Raw genomic sequence first — 16,152 nt, 5'->3', positions numbered from 1 at the left:
CACCCCCCAGGCAATCTGCAGCGATACCACTGTGATCTGAAGCAGCAGCTCTGGATGTGTAGAACCGAGCAGATTTGCTGGGGTTTTATTTGCTTTTTTTTTTTTTTGTATACAAATCGGAGGAATTATTTTGCTATGACATTTAAATAACAATGATGAAAAGTAGGATGTAACTCCTCAGGAGTATGTTCTTCTCTTGGTGTCTGCATATAGTTCCCACTGGTATTGATGGGAATTTTGCAGATGTATCTGAGGAAGAAGAAAACCTTTAGCATTGCATAACCAGCCTGAATTTCTCTTGAGACTCTCGGATATTGAAGCAGTTGGTTGAGATTGCTGCGTTTGAGAAGTTATTTGTTTTACCTGCATATCAGGCTCCAACTTATATTTTTATTTCAACAGCATATTGCACATCCTGCTTCTGGGAAAATACTGCATGCACATTCAAGTTAAATTATGTTTCACACTGTGCCTAAATACATTTACTGAAATGAGATTCAAACAATTAAGTATGTCTTCTATGATTTTCTCTCTGTTAGTCCAGTAGCCTAATAATTATCTCAACTGTTTTAATATGACTTGCGCTGTGTTGTCAATTTATTTAGTTGGAATTAGTTTTCTATTTCTTTTTGTAAGTGTTGCCTGTTTACTTAACAATATTTGGCTTTGCCTAATGATATGTACAGAAGACAGGGCTAAGTGGAACATCAGCTGTTTACATCGGCTCCAACAATTAATGCATGTTAATTTTTAATTACAGTGATTGTACTAGAGGCAGAATGTATGTTTTTTCACAGAACAGATGTACTAGTCAGCTTTGCTGGTGAACATGCATATCGATTAGATGTTGATGCTGCCAGCGTTTTAGAGGGTGTCAGCTCCTAATGTACTTGCAGATGTATGGATCGCAGTCCCCAGACAGTTGGTTACGCGCGCGAGCTAACCACGTCCATCATCTTCTGCAGGGCGGATTATGCTGCTGTGGTGGGCCCTGGAAAGTTAGAGAAGTCCTGGGCTGGTTGCCTGTAAGGTCTTAATCCACCTTTAAGCTCTTTTAGTGGTTAGTGGGTTTGTTTTCTAAGTAGGCTGAAAGTGGTACCAATCCCAGCATCTTTTGCCTACGGTGTTGACCCTTAGATCTGTGCCAGAGAAGGCAGTTGAATGGCCTGCGGAGCAGTTCCCTCTGCCCGGACAGGCACAAAATGTGTATTTTGCTGGTGGCGTTATAGAAAACCTTCAGTGAGCAGCAGTAGACTGTTGGGAGAATCACAGAATCAACCAGGTTGGAAGAGGCCTCTGGGATCATCGAGTCCAACCATTGCCCTGACACCACCATGGCAACTAGACCAGGGCACTAAGTGCCATGGCCAGGCTTTTCTTAAACCCCTCCAGAGATGGTGACTCCACCACCTCCCTGGGCAGCCCCTTCCAATGGCTAATGACCCTTGCTGAGAAGAAATGCTTCCTAATGTCCAACCTGAACCTCCCCTGGCGAAGCCTGAGAGAGTTAGTGGTGCTCCTGGCTGTGAAGAATATGCCCATGAAAACAACAAAGCCTATGTTTGCCTTTGACCAAATGTGTCACAAGTATTTGAAGCGCCTGTGCTGAAGGGTGGTGTAGCAAGAGCTACGGGCCATGGGTAACGTCAGCTTTTGCAGTCGTGGTGGTGCGTGACAGCCCATGGGTGGCTGTTGGGGCGAGACCTCGGAGAGTGGCTGGGGAGGCTCAGCCCCGGTGAGGTGGCAGTGGCAGTGCCCGTGTTCTCTGTCTGCAAAACCAGCAATGCTCAGAGTTGTTTGCAGGTCTTTGAGCTCAAGTACGTGGTGAGCAGAGCCTGGGAGGGATGTCTCAAAGGCTTAGAACCAAGGCAAATTTGCCTTAAGACCAAATAAATTTTTTTAAAAATTGCCTTTAACCTTGTATGTGTACTTGCTATGCAAATGTTATGATTTGCATAGCACATTAGGTGGCTGGGACCCTGTTAGACTGTTAGCTTTGTGTCATCAGTAGCACTAGCAGGAAGTATTAATCTTTCTTGTATCAGGTTAGTTTTGTGTTCAGCTCTTCTGAAGTTCTCGTCAGGCAAACACTTATAAAAAATAAATACAAAATCATCAGAAGTTTTAAACAGAAAACTGTTGTAATTCCAGGGGTCTGTAGAGAAATAAGTAATCATATTAAAACGTGCCTCTCCTACTGGTAACAAACTCATTTACATCATAAGTATGAGACCAGAGTTGCCAGATTGAATGTAATAATGGTCCTGTTTCACAACATATTCACCCTGATGTGCACTCCTGCATCTGTTGGGTATCTAAGTAGTTATTAAAGAATTTAAGAATTACAAATATTGCAGGTAGCAGAATTTTCATACACAAACTACAATATTCATAGCATACCAGCAAAGCCACCTAATGAGTAGTAAAAAGGAATCGTAGTCCTCTCACAAGATGTATTATGCACAAGTATTATAATGGCTGTTGAGGAGAACCTTGCTAGTTCTGTTATATCTCATGGGCCTCACGTGCAAGCGACAGTGAGAACAGTTATTGGAAAAAAGGAGGAAAACAGAAATACATTGATGTAATTTTTCCTCTTTTCTGTCATTGGAAATTACTGTAAAGGTGAAGGCTTGGTCCTGTGGAAACCAGTGGGATTTCTGCTGTTGAGTTCAATAGGACTAAAATTTCTAGACAGCATGAAGACCATGATTTCAAAAACCAAATTAAGTATTATGCCAATTAATGGCCAGTGAATGTGAAATATGATCTGGAATGTTGTTTTTTGAGTAGTTGAATAAATAGTAGTTCCAGAATAGTACTGAGCTTCTATGTGGCAAACTTAAATAGACCTTTATTTTAATAAATCTTTGGAATATTTTTCTGTAGTGAATCAATCTAGTCTGCAGACAGAAAATGGAGGTGAGGGTTTAAGCCAAACTTTCACCTGTAGCATCAAGTTTTGAACCCTTGGGTTTTGAGCACTCAACTTCAAAGCTCGATAATTACCATTCATGCTGTTGAAATTCCCTTTAAAATGAAGTAGATAGATATCCAAGTTGGAATCTGACATGAAAGTTTTTATTTGCATGGTTAATATGAGTTTGGTCTGAAATCCCCCTTGAACCCATACTACCTGTCCCTGATATGGTGTGATGTTGGGCCCATATGGCACGTCCAAGTACTGTGTAGGTAGTGAGGGGCAAGATAAATTCCCCTCCAAAGCTCTGTAAGTGTGGAGAATAGGTAGTTGGTAGTGCCTGAGCCAGGTCTGGTTTCTGTCAGGTTGAGGCTATGGACCTGTCCATCATGAGGGTGGGTTCTCCCAGGTGTAGGATTGTCTGGCTTTGGGCTCCATGTGGTCAGTGGTACAAAAGACTTCATTTATTTGTTGTGTACTGCTGGTAGCTCCTGCTCCAATTTCCCTCATCCTTTACTTCTCTATGGGTACAGAAATACCACAGAGCAGGTTTTTATCTATTTTGGGGTTTTCAATCCAATCTTAGCAAATCTGAGCTCTGTGTGGGCATGGGCAGATCATTCTCTCTGAGCTGGTATGTAGGAGATCCCTAGGTCTGGCAAGTGTGGCCATGGCACGGTCAGTTTTTGTTGGGTGTAATTTGTGCCATAAGCTTGGGTCCTGCATTGTATTGTGGTCTTACAGAGTGAACGTGCTCTGTAAATGCAGTTGTAGGTACGTTCTACAGAGGTTACACAACAAGAGTTTGCTTCGCCTTGATCAGAACTACAACCACCTCTGGAGGGAAACATGACAGCTCAGCAGCACGCAGAAAATGGCTCGGGAGATGGGAACAGAAAACATGTGTGGGTTTGTGTATATGTACATATGTGAGTAATGTAAGAGGCTGCACGAGCTGGTAGCTGTGAGGCCGTTGTATGGCAGCAGAATGCAATTACCCAGAAGAAATTTCCCTTTCTTGGTAATACCCTTGTAGCGCATTTTGCTCCATGGTGCAGGCGCAGCAGAAGTCAGCAAGTCCCAGCATTGAGGGGTTAATGAGCGCAACTCTCTCTGTTTGTCTCTGTTAGCAAAGAAGTATCAAGAAATAGACAACTGGCTTTTTATTTTTTGATTTACCTTTGATTGCCTGGTTTGATTAAACCCAGAATCACAGAATCAATGAGGTTGGAAGAGCCCTCTGGGATCATCGAGTCCAACCATTGCCCTGACACCACCATGGCAACTAGACCATGGCAATAAGTGCCATGTCCAGGCTTTTCTTGAACACCTCCCGAGATGGTGACTCCACCACCTCCCTGGGCAGCCCCTTCCAATGGCTAATGACCCTTGCTGAGAAGAAAAGATCTCACTGGCCACTGAAGCTTGGGAGCTGGATTAACAACATTCCTCAAACCTGATGGGGCGGGGGGAAGAAGCACGTTGTTTGAAAATAGGCGTCTGTTAAAAATGATTAGTGGGATAGTGGAATGAAGCGTGGTGGGCGCTCTGTCAGGTGCCCAGCCATGTCACACCAACCACGTTCTCTGTCATTCGCCCTTTTCTCCTCGTGCTCAGTGTGAGGAATCCAATGCACACGGTGTTGAAATAATACCTAAAGTGACCTAGGTTGTGGAGTCTCCTTCTCTGGAGATATTCAAAACCCACCTGGATGTGACCCTGTGCAACATGTTCTAGGTGAACTTGCTTTGGCAGGGGGTTGGACTAGATGATCTCCAGAGGTCCCTTCCAACCCCTAACCATTCTGTGACTTGTTTTGAGCAGAAGCTAAGGATCGTGTCTCATTCTTGGAAAATCCTTCTTGCGGAGGATGCCCCACACACCATGTGTGTGTCCCGGGGGTGTGGGTGGCCACTAGCCATGGGGGGGTAACGGCCCTGGAGCTGGTGGCAGAGAGGGGCCAGGGGAGTGGGAGGCTGGTGGATTCCGAGGGGTGGGCAGTGTTGGTGCCTTTCGGGCTTCCTTGTCACAAGAGAAGCATTCTTCATTGTGCTTTTTAAATGTAAGCAGAGGTGTGTGAATATTTACAAGGGAGATGACGTCTTTTTGCTCTTTATGGAAAAAGATTTTGCTCTAAACCCGTTTTTTTTTTTGGTGGACTTCTTTAGAAGTTATCGTTCCTAAAAGACTATTTTCTTTCTTGACTTATATGAGTACAGGCACACACATGAGAGACTGAAATTATTAAGGTTTTCTCTCTAGTGTGAGAATAGTTTGCATATATATGTATTTGTGTGTGTTTTTAAATGGTTGTGGTGGACCCAGATACTCATAAAATCACTTTGGTTTTTTTTTGACTCATGCAAGCAACAGTATCTGAAGCTGGTGTATTGCAATCTATATTTCAGAAAGACAGCAAATATATTAGTCCAGAGGGAATGCATCATTTTAAGTGAAAAATCTATAAATAACAGCATTTGGGTTTTTTTAATGTTAAAATATGTTGCTTTTTAATTAGTCATTATATGTATTGATTGATGCTTACTGTACTTCTGATGCCTTTCCTTCAGGGCTTTGTGTATTTCATAGATTGTAAGATGTAAAAATACTTTAAATCAAAGCAGTAAAATAAGCATAGTTAGAGGGAGAACATGAGGGTTTTTTCTTCATTTACATTCATTACATATTATGAGTTTAATTACCTCCCTCAAATAATACCAGTATGAAGGAATGATGCTGGAGAAGGCGTACTTCTATGATGATTTTATTGATTGTGACTGATGGATGGCATCAACATTTCATAGTGAAGAATCATGGTTTTGTTACATCAGGAAAATTAAATTGGGAGAGTTATTTTCTTTCCCAGTGATAGTGGCAGTTAGAATATTTCACCTGTAATGAGATGTGTGCGTTATGTGCCATAGTGAACCACTGCTGAGCCATTAAATATATGTAAATGAAGAGAAACACAAGAGAGCCTGGGCATAATAACGTGCAGAACAGAGAAATGGATCCTGGAAAGTGATTAATTTATTTGATGATGCCTCAAGTGAGGAATTTTAGGTCACAAATGAAGTGACAGAATGACAAATTACCATTTTAAAGAATTTACTGGGCATCATTACTGAACAATTGTCAGGTAGTTTATGGTGGCTGAGAAGATGGTATAAATATAGATCTTTTCCTTATCTGAGATGAATTATTAATCACCTTTTTAAAAATCTTTGTGAGTGATGGTTGGCTGTCTGATTGGAAATAATGTGTTCTACAATTTTAACTAAATTCTAATATGATATGTAACAGGAATCTTTACAATTAAAGTCTCAGTGGAGAGTGGTAGGAGGTTTACAGTCAATTGCAGTTTTAATGTGATAAAAGAGGATGAATTCACTAGCATATTTCAATAGGTTTCCTTAGGTATATTATCCCTGCTGTGATGTTATTCAAATGTTTACAGTTTATTTTCATTTGAAAAATGACATTCAGATACTTAAATTGTTTTCCTTGGTTTATTAGTTAATGAAAATGAAATTCTTGTAATTGCTATATTTTTGCTGCCTGCCACATTATTTAAAGTGAAGTGACTGGCTTTGTCAGCCGGGTTGTAAATGCCGTCGTCTTGTGTTTTGTTCAGCTTCTGTTTGCTTTATGTATGTCATGTCCCTTCCCTGTCTGTGTCACTGCCTGTGCTACTGCTAACAGCCAGAGTATATCAAGGGAAAAAGTAGATGTGGGGAATTAAACGAAAAGTGATAATGCCTTTTTCTAAGCTCATTTCATCGGTCTGATGAGGAAACCCACCTCGGTTTGTCTTGGAGCAGAAGTTGTGCTTTAGTCCCCACTGGTAAATTTGTTGAAGCTTCTGACTTGAAATATTATTGAGGATTTCTGAATATAGATGCTCACACTTTGTTAATATGTTTTTTTTTTTCTAGTAGTGTATAAATACATGTACCCTCACAAGCAGCCCTATAGAAAAAGATATTTGAGTGTACAGTGGGCGTTCACAAAAGTGTGTTAAAGAATGAGTAACAAATCTCTATTGAGAAATAGAGAGTAAATACCTATCTGCATCTATAACTGTATTGTTAAAATTCTGTGGGTTTTGTAATCACCTTACTTATTCAACTGTGTTGAAAGAATCAGGGCAGATACATCTGCACCGTAATTAAGAATATTTAAGATTTTTTTTCCTTGTAATTTTCTTTGTTCACTTACTCGCTGTTTGCAAAAATCCACCACGCTGGTGGGGCTCCGCCGTTGTGTAGCTGCGGGGCTTTGGGTGTGAACTTCTGCTTCAGGGACTCGGTTAGGCTAAGGAGAGGGGTGGGAGGACAGAAGGTGGGTGCAGGGCTGGGAGCAGTCCTGGGATCTGCTGGAAAAGCTCCTGGTTGAGCTCTGCCCTCCTGGAGGAGGTGTTGGGGTGGATGGGGGAGCTGAGCTGCTGCCAAAGGTCCTCAGAGCCGTGATGCTCCTCAGACCCCGTGCCCAGCTCCTCTTGCTCTGTGACCAACCCACAGCACGTACACTGTACAACTTCTGAGCTCCTGGTGGTTAACTTCTTTTTTTCATTTTATAATTTAATATTCCATTTTCACTTTTAATTTTAGACGTAGTAGCACCGTGTTTCATTCTCTGCTGCCCATTGATAAAGTAACTCTAGAATAAAATAAAAAATTAAACGTAGTCGACGCCTGCTGTCACCATTTTGCATTATTAAAGGTGAAGTAAATCTAAGGGAGTTTATTTTTAACGACTTCTGAAAATTTTCTCCATTTTTTCCCCCCGACAGAGTATTGAAAATCAGCTGCTTTGCTTATTGCACTTCCCTTTTGTAGCCAATTACCTGCTCAGCCTCTGCTGCTGCCACGGCGCTGTTAGGTCTCGTTCCCTGGCAGCGTGTGTTTTGGATGGAAAGGACTGCTTCTAAGACTAAAAATAAAAAATAGGTGATGAGGCTCTTTGATTTCGGTTTGTTTGAAAAATAAGCCTTGAGTGCATAATTCCACTCGTACTGATGTTTTCTTGGTGTTTAGCCTTAACTCTCCTTTCTCGAGTTCTACACAATACACGTGGAAATTAGTTCTAATCACCGAATATGTCCTGTATTTAACATTGAGGAGCAGAGCTGTCTGCTGAGCCGGTGCTTGTCATTGACTGCACCCACAGATCTGTGCTCTGCTGCAGCAGGGGCTATTCCGATGACAAATGTCAGCGGGTTTGATGCTGCTGTTGTCTACGGCACCTCTCAGAGACATCACGAAGCGTCTGAGTACTGAAACTGCTAATTACCTGTTTTGCTTGTGAGATGAGGTACCTGAGATCCTCAGAGGACGCGCACTTAGAGTCACATTGAGGAATTCTTTCCCTCTCGTGGATTTTGGATTACTCCCCCTGGTTGCTCGGGTTCGTGAGGAAGAGAAAGACCTTTTCGTATTCACACCTTGTAACAGCAGTAAATAAAGAAGTAACTTGGCTGCTTCAGGTTCCAGGCTGGTGGGGGCATAAAATGGATGTAAATGAGCTTGATTTTTCTCTTTTGCAACAATAATTCCTAAAAGAATTGACATTTTGCAGATAACCTAGCAAGGTGTTAAGTAAGAGCTTTCATTTTTAAGGACATTAAAAGCTTTCTTTTTTTCCCCCTTCACGCTTGCAAATTGCTGCTCAAGGGTAAGGAGATGTTAAAGGGGAGTGCGGAATGGGAAGCGGGGAATTTTGGGCATGGTTGGAAGTCTCCTTCAAAACCAAAACTTCTTTGGTGGAATATGTCGCAGTCCAGATGAGCAGAGGGCTGGCTTTGCCTCACTGTCTCTTCAACACTGCTGTCAGGGCTGTTTGTGTCTCTCAAGGATTAATCCAGAGTGGAGCAAAGCCAACTACTAAGTTTTGGCGTAACTCGCAGAGGGCTCTTTGCCACCTCTGGTCTCCAGCAGTCCTTGGGAGGAGCTGCACCCATGTGTGAAGCTTGCAGTGGTGGCTTGGTGGGGTAGTAAAGTGTTTGTAAACTTTTGTATATATCTGTTATAAGGATTGCTGTCATAAATTCACCTTAATTGTTGCGTACTGACAGAGGTAAAAGAAAGTACATGATGGATGCTGCCCAGTGGAGATCCAATAAAATATATAATCTATTCTGGTCTGCAAATTTTGAGCTCGTAACTCACCGAGACTCAGACCTGACAAACTCCAAATTACATATACCGTAGAAAATTTAATATTTAAAATACAGTAAGTCTATTAGGGATTATAAGGCAGAGAATGGATTTTATTAAGTGGAGGAAAGAAAATAAGGTGCTAGTAGAAAAAATACAGTGTGTTCTCTGTGAAAGATTCAGTAATCGCGTACCAGGGGCAGGATTTGCTCACACGTTATTTATTTCAAAACATAGACACCGGAGATGTTCCAATGCTGCCCAGCGAAATGGGTCACTGAATCAATGAGGTTGGAAGAGCCCTCTGGGATCATCGAGCCCAACCATTGCCCTGACACCACCATGGCAACTAGACCAGGGCACTAAGTGCCATGGCCAGGCTTTTCTGAAACCCCTCCAGAGATGGTGACTCCACCACCTCCCTGGGCAGCCCCTTCCAATGGCTAATGACCCTTGCTGAGAAGAAATGCTTCCTAATGTCCACCCTGAACCTCCCTCTATAACCTCTATAGCAGTTAGAGAATGGACTGAAAGCAAACGCTGTACCGAGGTGCAGTGGGCAGTTTATGATCTGTTAGACTCGCCCTCGCTGGGTCGCCGTTGCTGCTCAGCTGGTGTTCCCAGAAGGCTGCAAGCAATGGGAAATGGCTGGTGTGGCAACAGGCTGGGAACCACGGTTGGGCAGGGAAACAGGTTTGTGGTAAAGGAACGAATTATTCTGTGCTGAATGTGAAAATGTATTTCTAAATAAAATCCAGATTCGTCACGAAGTCGCAGCATCAGCAAAAATCCCGAAGGGTGTGATTGTGGATCAATGATTCCTGTGGGCTTTTAATTAAACTGAGGTCCACGCAGCCTGCCCATGCAGGAGAGCCATCCCTTTTTGTCAGGGTTACAGGAGAGCGATGGGTTGCATCGCAGTCAATTTAATTTAGGTTTGTGAATTTTTACTTGCTGGATGTGGAAAGAGAGACTCTCTTGTGCAGTGATTGAGCTAATGGCTACGGTGCCCCGGGGATCATTTATAAACAGCAGAGAGGCGCTCGGGAAGCCAGAGATGAAGCTGTAGGGAAAATGCAGTGCTGAGGGGAAGAAATGCTGCAGGAAACAAGCAGCGTTGGGTCCTGGTGGGCACCAAGGTGACCATGACCCAGCAAGGTGCCCTCGCTGCAGAGAAAGCAAACGGTGTCCTGGGCTGCATCAGGAGGAGCGTTGCCAGCAGGTTAGGGGAGGTGATCCTTCCCCTCTGCTCAGCACTGGTGGGGCCACACTGGAGTGCTGGGTCCAGTGCTGGGCTCCCCAGTACAAGAGAGATATGGACATACTGGAGAGAGTCCAATGAATGGCCATGAAGGTGATTAAGGGACTGGAGCATCTCTCCTGTGGGGAAAGGCTGAGAGTTGGGGGTGTTCAGCCTGGAGAAGAGAAGGCTCAGGGGGATCTCATCAATGTGTGTAAATACCTGAAGGGAGGGTACAAAGAGGCTCTTTTCAGAGGTGCCCAGTGACAGGACAAGGGGCAATGGGCACAAACTGACACATGGGAGTCTCTCTCTGAACATCAGGAACCACTTTTTTTACTGTGAGGGCGACTGAGCGCTGGCACAGGTTGCCTGGGGATGTTGTGGAGTCTCCATCATTGGAGACACTCAACAGCTATCCAGGCATGGTCCTGGGCCATGGGCTCCTGCTTGAGCAGGAGGTTTGGGCAAGGTGACCTCCAGAGGTGTCTTCCAACCTCAACTATTCTGTGAATTAAAACGTCGTTATTTGCCTCATTTCTAGTGTAAAAGAAAAGAGACAGGGCTCCAATTTCTTCTTCACCACTGCAGAAAGTGGAGAGTTCTCCCTCAAGGTCAGAAAATGAGTGAGTTTGGAGCACCCTGCTCAGGAGTGGGTTTTCCCAGATGTTTTATCAGTGAGAAAACTGCAGTTTGTGAATGATGAAGGTTATTCTGCTCAAGCAGCCTTCCCTGAAGTGCACTGAGCTCTCGCAGAGGCACGACTCCATTCCCTTCTCTCCTCTTTCTGTCAGATGTTCTGCTTTTGTTTTCTGCAATTTCTTCTATTCCCAAAAATGTTCTGTACCAGCCTTTGACTTTTGATAAGTGACATTGTGTTAATTTTTTTTTTTTTTCCTCTGTGGGGAAGCCTTGATGAGAAATTATTGCAATTTGTGAAAGCTTTATTTGTGCTGCTGATGACTCAAAAGTCAGTAATGCTGCTTTGCTGTGATTACTAGGTTTAAAAAAATGACACGAATGAAAGTGGGACTTTTTGATTTCAGCAAAAGTACTTTGTTTGAGGCAGAGAATAAAAGTATTTTTTATCGTTAGCTCTCTCTCATTTCAGAAGAGCTCTGCTTGTTAATAACTTTAAAAGACACAATGAATCTACAAGTGTATTAATCCACTTAGTGCACTTCTAACAAAATGAATAAGCAAATGCCAAACCTTGGGAGCTTTGGGGAAAGAGTGAGTTAAAAGGAAACTTAAGGACAGGGAAAGTATGTTAAGTAAAGAAAAGATGCTGTATTTTACTGGATTGCCTGAGAAGCTGTAACTGAAAGGAATCCATGCACTGCCTGTCCTCAGCTGAATGAGGTCCTTAGGATTTCATTAATATTAACCTTCAAAGGCAAATGCAAAGCTCTGTCACTGAGGCTGGAGGAAATTTTAATGTGTGAAGTGGAGGGGCTAGCTGAAATGTGAGGGCAGTTCTGAAGGAAGACCCTGGTCCCAGACTTCTGAGCATGGTGTTTTGGGGGACAATGGGAGGGAGCTGGGCAGAGAGCGTGGCTGGCAGGCTCAGAGGTGCAACAGAAGAGATTGAGGAGAAAGTATTGCCAATTTCTCTTTGCAGTTTGCTTTTTTTTTTTTTAAAAAAGGAGTTTTGAAATGAATCTGGGAAAATTAGAAGGGGAATTTACATGGTATTTGAGGGATTTCCTTTGTTTTACAAATATTTTATCTTTTCTATTAAAAAAACCATTAGGAGGGCTGAAAGGAAGGAGAGAAAAGGTCAAACCGTGTGCTCGTTTGCTCTGGTGTAAGTCCGGACCAATACCTTTAATATCAGTGGAGCCGCTCTGGATTTGTCGAAGTGTGGATGAGCAAGATCTGAGCACGAAAGGAGTCTGTGCAGCTCGGGGTGGCTTGTTCTGTGGTGTGGAAGCAAAAAAGATGTGTGAACTTGGATTTTCTGCAGCAGGGTGTGTAGCCTGTGGAAGGAAAGGGTGTAAAGCACCCTGAGATCTGGGGGGACTCACTTTTTAAAACAGAGTATCGTGGGGATGGGGTAAACAGCCAGATCTCAGAATCACAGAATCAATGAGGTTGGAAGAGCCCTCTGGGATCATCGAGTCCAACCATTGCCCTGACACCACCACGGCAACTAGACCAGGGCACTAAGTGCCATGGCCAGGCTTTTCTTAAACCCCTCCAGAGATGGTGACTCCACCACCTCCCTGGGCAGCCCCTTCCAATGCCTAATGACCCTTGCTGAGAAGAAATGCTTCCTCATGTCCAACCTGATTTCCATCTCACATGGCAACTAGACCAGTTGCCAGTGCTTTCAGGAGTGCATTCCTTACAGTTGGAAGTGCTGAAATGATCAGTGGCCCTGGAGGGTGACGGGCACATGGGGCTGTGCTGAAGGACCAAACTTGGTCAGGTCAAGCTTTAGTGAGCTCACTTTGAAAGCATGAGCCATACTGCCATGGATTAAGGGTAATATTGAACGGGGTCTGGATAGAAGATGGTGAGAAAGGGGAAAAAATGTAACAAGTATTGACAAAATGGTATTTATTGAAATTTTTATGTGTTTATGCATACAATGTGTGGTTAAATTAAAAATGAATGTGAGAATACTACCAAATGATGAGATATTAGAATTTTAGTGTTAAGTGATGTAGCATCATCTGGGCTGGACCATGAAGTTGGGCATGTCTGGAGGGCAAACTTAAACTACGTTAATGCTCTGTACGTAGCAGTCCAGTAGTGTTTGTGGGGAGGGTGGGAGGGAAATAAGCTTTAGGTCACAGGTAGCTGCAATCATGGAAATACCTTGAAAATTGCGTATTAGTTTTGTCTAGTAGGCATATTCTGAAAATAATGTTTCCGCATATATTTTGAAAATGCCCTCTAAAGTCTCAACGTTTTCCATGTCTTGCCTCAAGAAAAAATAGCTGCGGTTGAAAATCAGGAATTGTCAGCGTGCATTGTCAAAACAACTCTATTTTATCAAGTCAGGGTAATGTTGAGAGAAGTCTATACCCACTTTAATTGCTTTGACATTCAATTAGCAAGACATCCTACTCCTCTCCAATAGAGTGAGCTTCTGTGTGGCTCGTAGGAAAACGTGGCTGGAAAAGCACCAGGGGATGTCATCGGGGCCGTGTTCCCAGCACGGTTCACCTTACCCATCTCACTGCTGACAAGGTTTACATGCTCCCTACTCTTCAGTGTTAAAATTCCCCCAGAAACCTACTCCAGTGCTCTACTCTCCCATGTTGTTAAATTTATTTTTTTCCCTGCCACGAGACCCGAGTCTCCCCTGTGGCAATTTAAATCCCTTATTTTTTTGCCCAATCCACCATAAACGTGAAAAACTGATTTTTCCTTCCATCTTTGCTACACCTGTCAGCATACTTGAAAATTGTTACCATGTCCTTTACTAAGTGTTCTTTTTTTAGGATAAACAACCCCAATTCTTTTAATCTTTCCTCAGATGTCAGGTTTTCCAGACCTCTGATTAATTTCATTGCTTTCCTTGAGATGCATTATGCTCAGTGAATAATGGCTCTTGTCCCCTAGGATAGGTCATTTATACATATAGCCGAATATTTATTCATTTAATCATTTTACAACATGTCGATTGACGTAGCAGCTGAGCACTTGCATAGTTCTTACAAACATGAGTGCAGAACTGTAAGAAGCCTAAATAAGCGGCAACAATCAAATCCAATAAAGATATTTGTTGTGCTCTGAAACTTGTTAGAGTCTGGCATTAGCAAACTGAATTAAGATTCTGATGAGCTGGACTTGTTGAACATAGACACGCAGACAAACGCCTCTGGAGTTCATGTGGTCCTGCTGGTGTAAATATATGGAGTGTACCCGAGGAGTGGCAAAAATCCTGACCCATGGAGGGGAAAGAAAAGGAAAAATTTGTGCAATATTCTGTTTTTGGTATTTAGGCTTGCCTAAAGTTGCATACAGAAAACTTTGCTCGCCCTGTGAGATCATGAAGGACTTTAAATATGTTTCTACATAAAATATCTGTTGGAGGCTGAGGTGGGTTTAAGTGAGAGCTGACAAAGACATGGACTTAATAGGCTTTGTGGATGACTAGAAAGTCTGAAATGTGCTCTAATTAATGAAAATGTTATAGACCACTGCTGTTATCTCCTGTTCCTGGTACTCTTTCAGCAAGGATGGAAGCGGCAGGCTAAGTTGCAAATATTTTAGTTCAAAACACAGCACTAATACGTCTAAAATGGGTTGTAATTTTTGCTGTGCTTACCTTGTGAGCAGACCTTGTTTCTGCACTGGCACTCTGAATTGTGGCAATGTATTCTTGGCTTGCACAGTTCTCTGCTCTAAAAAAATGGGGGTAACTGTATTTTTCTGCTGTAATGTGTTGGGGATTAACACATCCATTTTTAATACAGCATTTGAGCTTTCCAAAGGGAAGTGGGACAGAAAGGAGAGGGAGGGTCATATGCAAGTCCTTCTTTCCATTATGTGCTGTTCTGACAAGTGTTTAATTTTACAAGATTTAATAATTTTATTAGCTTCATGAGAAACTTTTTTTTCCTGAATACCAAATAATCCCAAGGAGCAGGGTCAATGGGTGAACATTATTTTTCCCAAATTGGTGGTAACCTGAAAACTAGAGGGAAGGGAGACAGAGTAGGAACCCAAATGAAATGATTGGGTGTGTTTTCTGTTCTCTACAGCTTTTGTTTTCCTTGGAATCAAAATATTTACTGGATCTAAAATAAAATGCTTTGGTTCATTTTTTTTCAGTTATATGATTTACTTTAAAACTTTTTTCATCCTCTTTAGAATTGCTTTAGGATAATTTTTACCCAAACGGTATTAAGTAAAACTTTGAAACAAAATTTTTTGCTTTGAGTTGAACAAAGTAGTTTTGATTAAAAAAAAAAAAAAAAAAAAAATTCATAATCTCATCTTCCCCTCTACATTTTAATAATTTAAAATAATTATTTAATTATAATAAATTTATGAGGATCACCTTGGCACTAGCCTGACACCACCCACGCATGGCAGAACACGAGTCCTGGGTTAGACCTTCTTTGGCCTGATCACCCGTCTGTGGACAAATGGCTCAGTGGCCCGGTGTTTCCCTGTGCTTTTTGCCAAGGTTTGTTTAAGGAGGTAGGGAAACCACGAGAAACCAGAACAGAAGCAAAAATAAATGATCAGGGACTCTTTGAACAGTGGATTTTAGGATGCATTTGTCTTATGAAAACATAAGTGAAGCCATAAGGGCAACCAATTTCTCACTTTTTTTTTTTCTTCAGAATAAGTCACAAACCCACTAAACAAATCATCTTGCATTAAAATAATCTTCTTCTGTAGAAGCCAGCAGGTGACAGGAGATCATTCCAGCTGTACCATCACTGATAGAGCATCCTCACTCAACAGAGACCTTCCCCTTACAGCATTTAGTCAATGGTTCTTACTCTTCCTCCCTCATTTCTTAGAAATGAGCAGGTGTCTGGCTTTCAGAGTGGCTTTTAGAACAACCAGCTCTTTGTTTTCCTGGGCTAATAACTGTCTTTAACTTCTACACATCTGAGTTATATTTCTAGATATTATTCAATGCAAAAAAACCCACCCTTAGATTTTATTTATTTCCCTCCATCATGCAAAATTTTCTCTGTTTACAGAGTTACAGAAAAAAGGATTTGAAGTTGGAAACGTCAAACTTCCTTGAGATCCTTTCTTTAGTTGGTTGATAGAGTGGCCAGTCCCGTCCCCCCACCGCCCCGCAAGCAAATAAACGAGCAAAAGCAGCACTGAAAACTGCTGACCTAGTGCACTTGATTGCA

The sequence above is a fragment of the Nyctibius grandis genome, chromosome 9 (assembly GCF_013368605.1).
Source record: "Nyctibius grandis isolate bNycGra1 chromosome 9, bNycGra1.pri, whole genome shotgun sequence".
Taxonomy (NCBI): Eukaryota; Metazoa; Chordata; class Aves; order Nyctibiiformes; family Nyctibiidae; genus Nyctibius; species Nyctibius grandis.
This window is presented reverse-complemented; position numbering follows the sequence as displayed.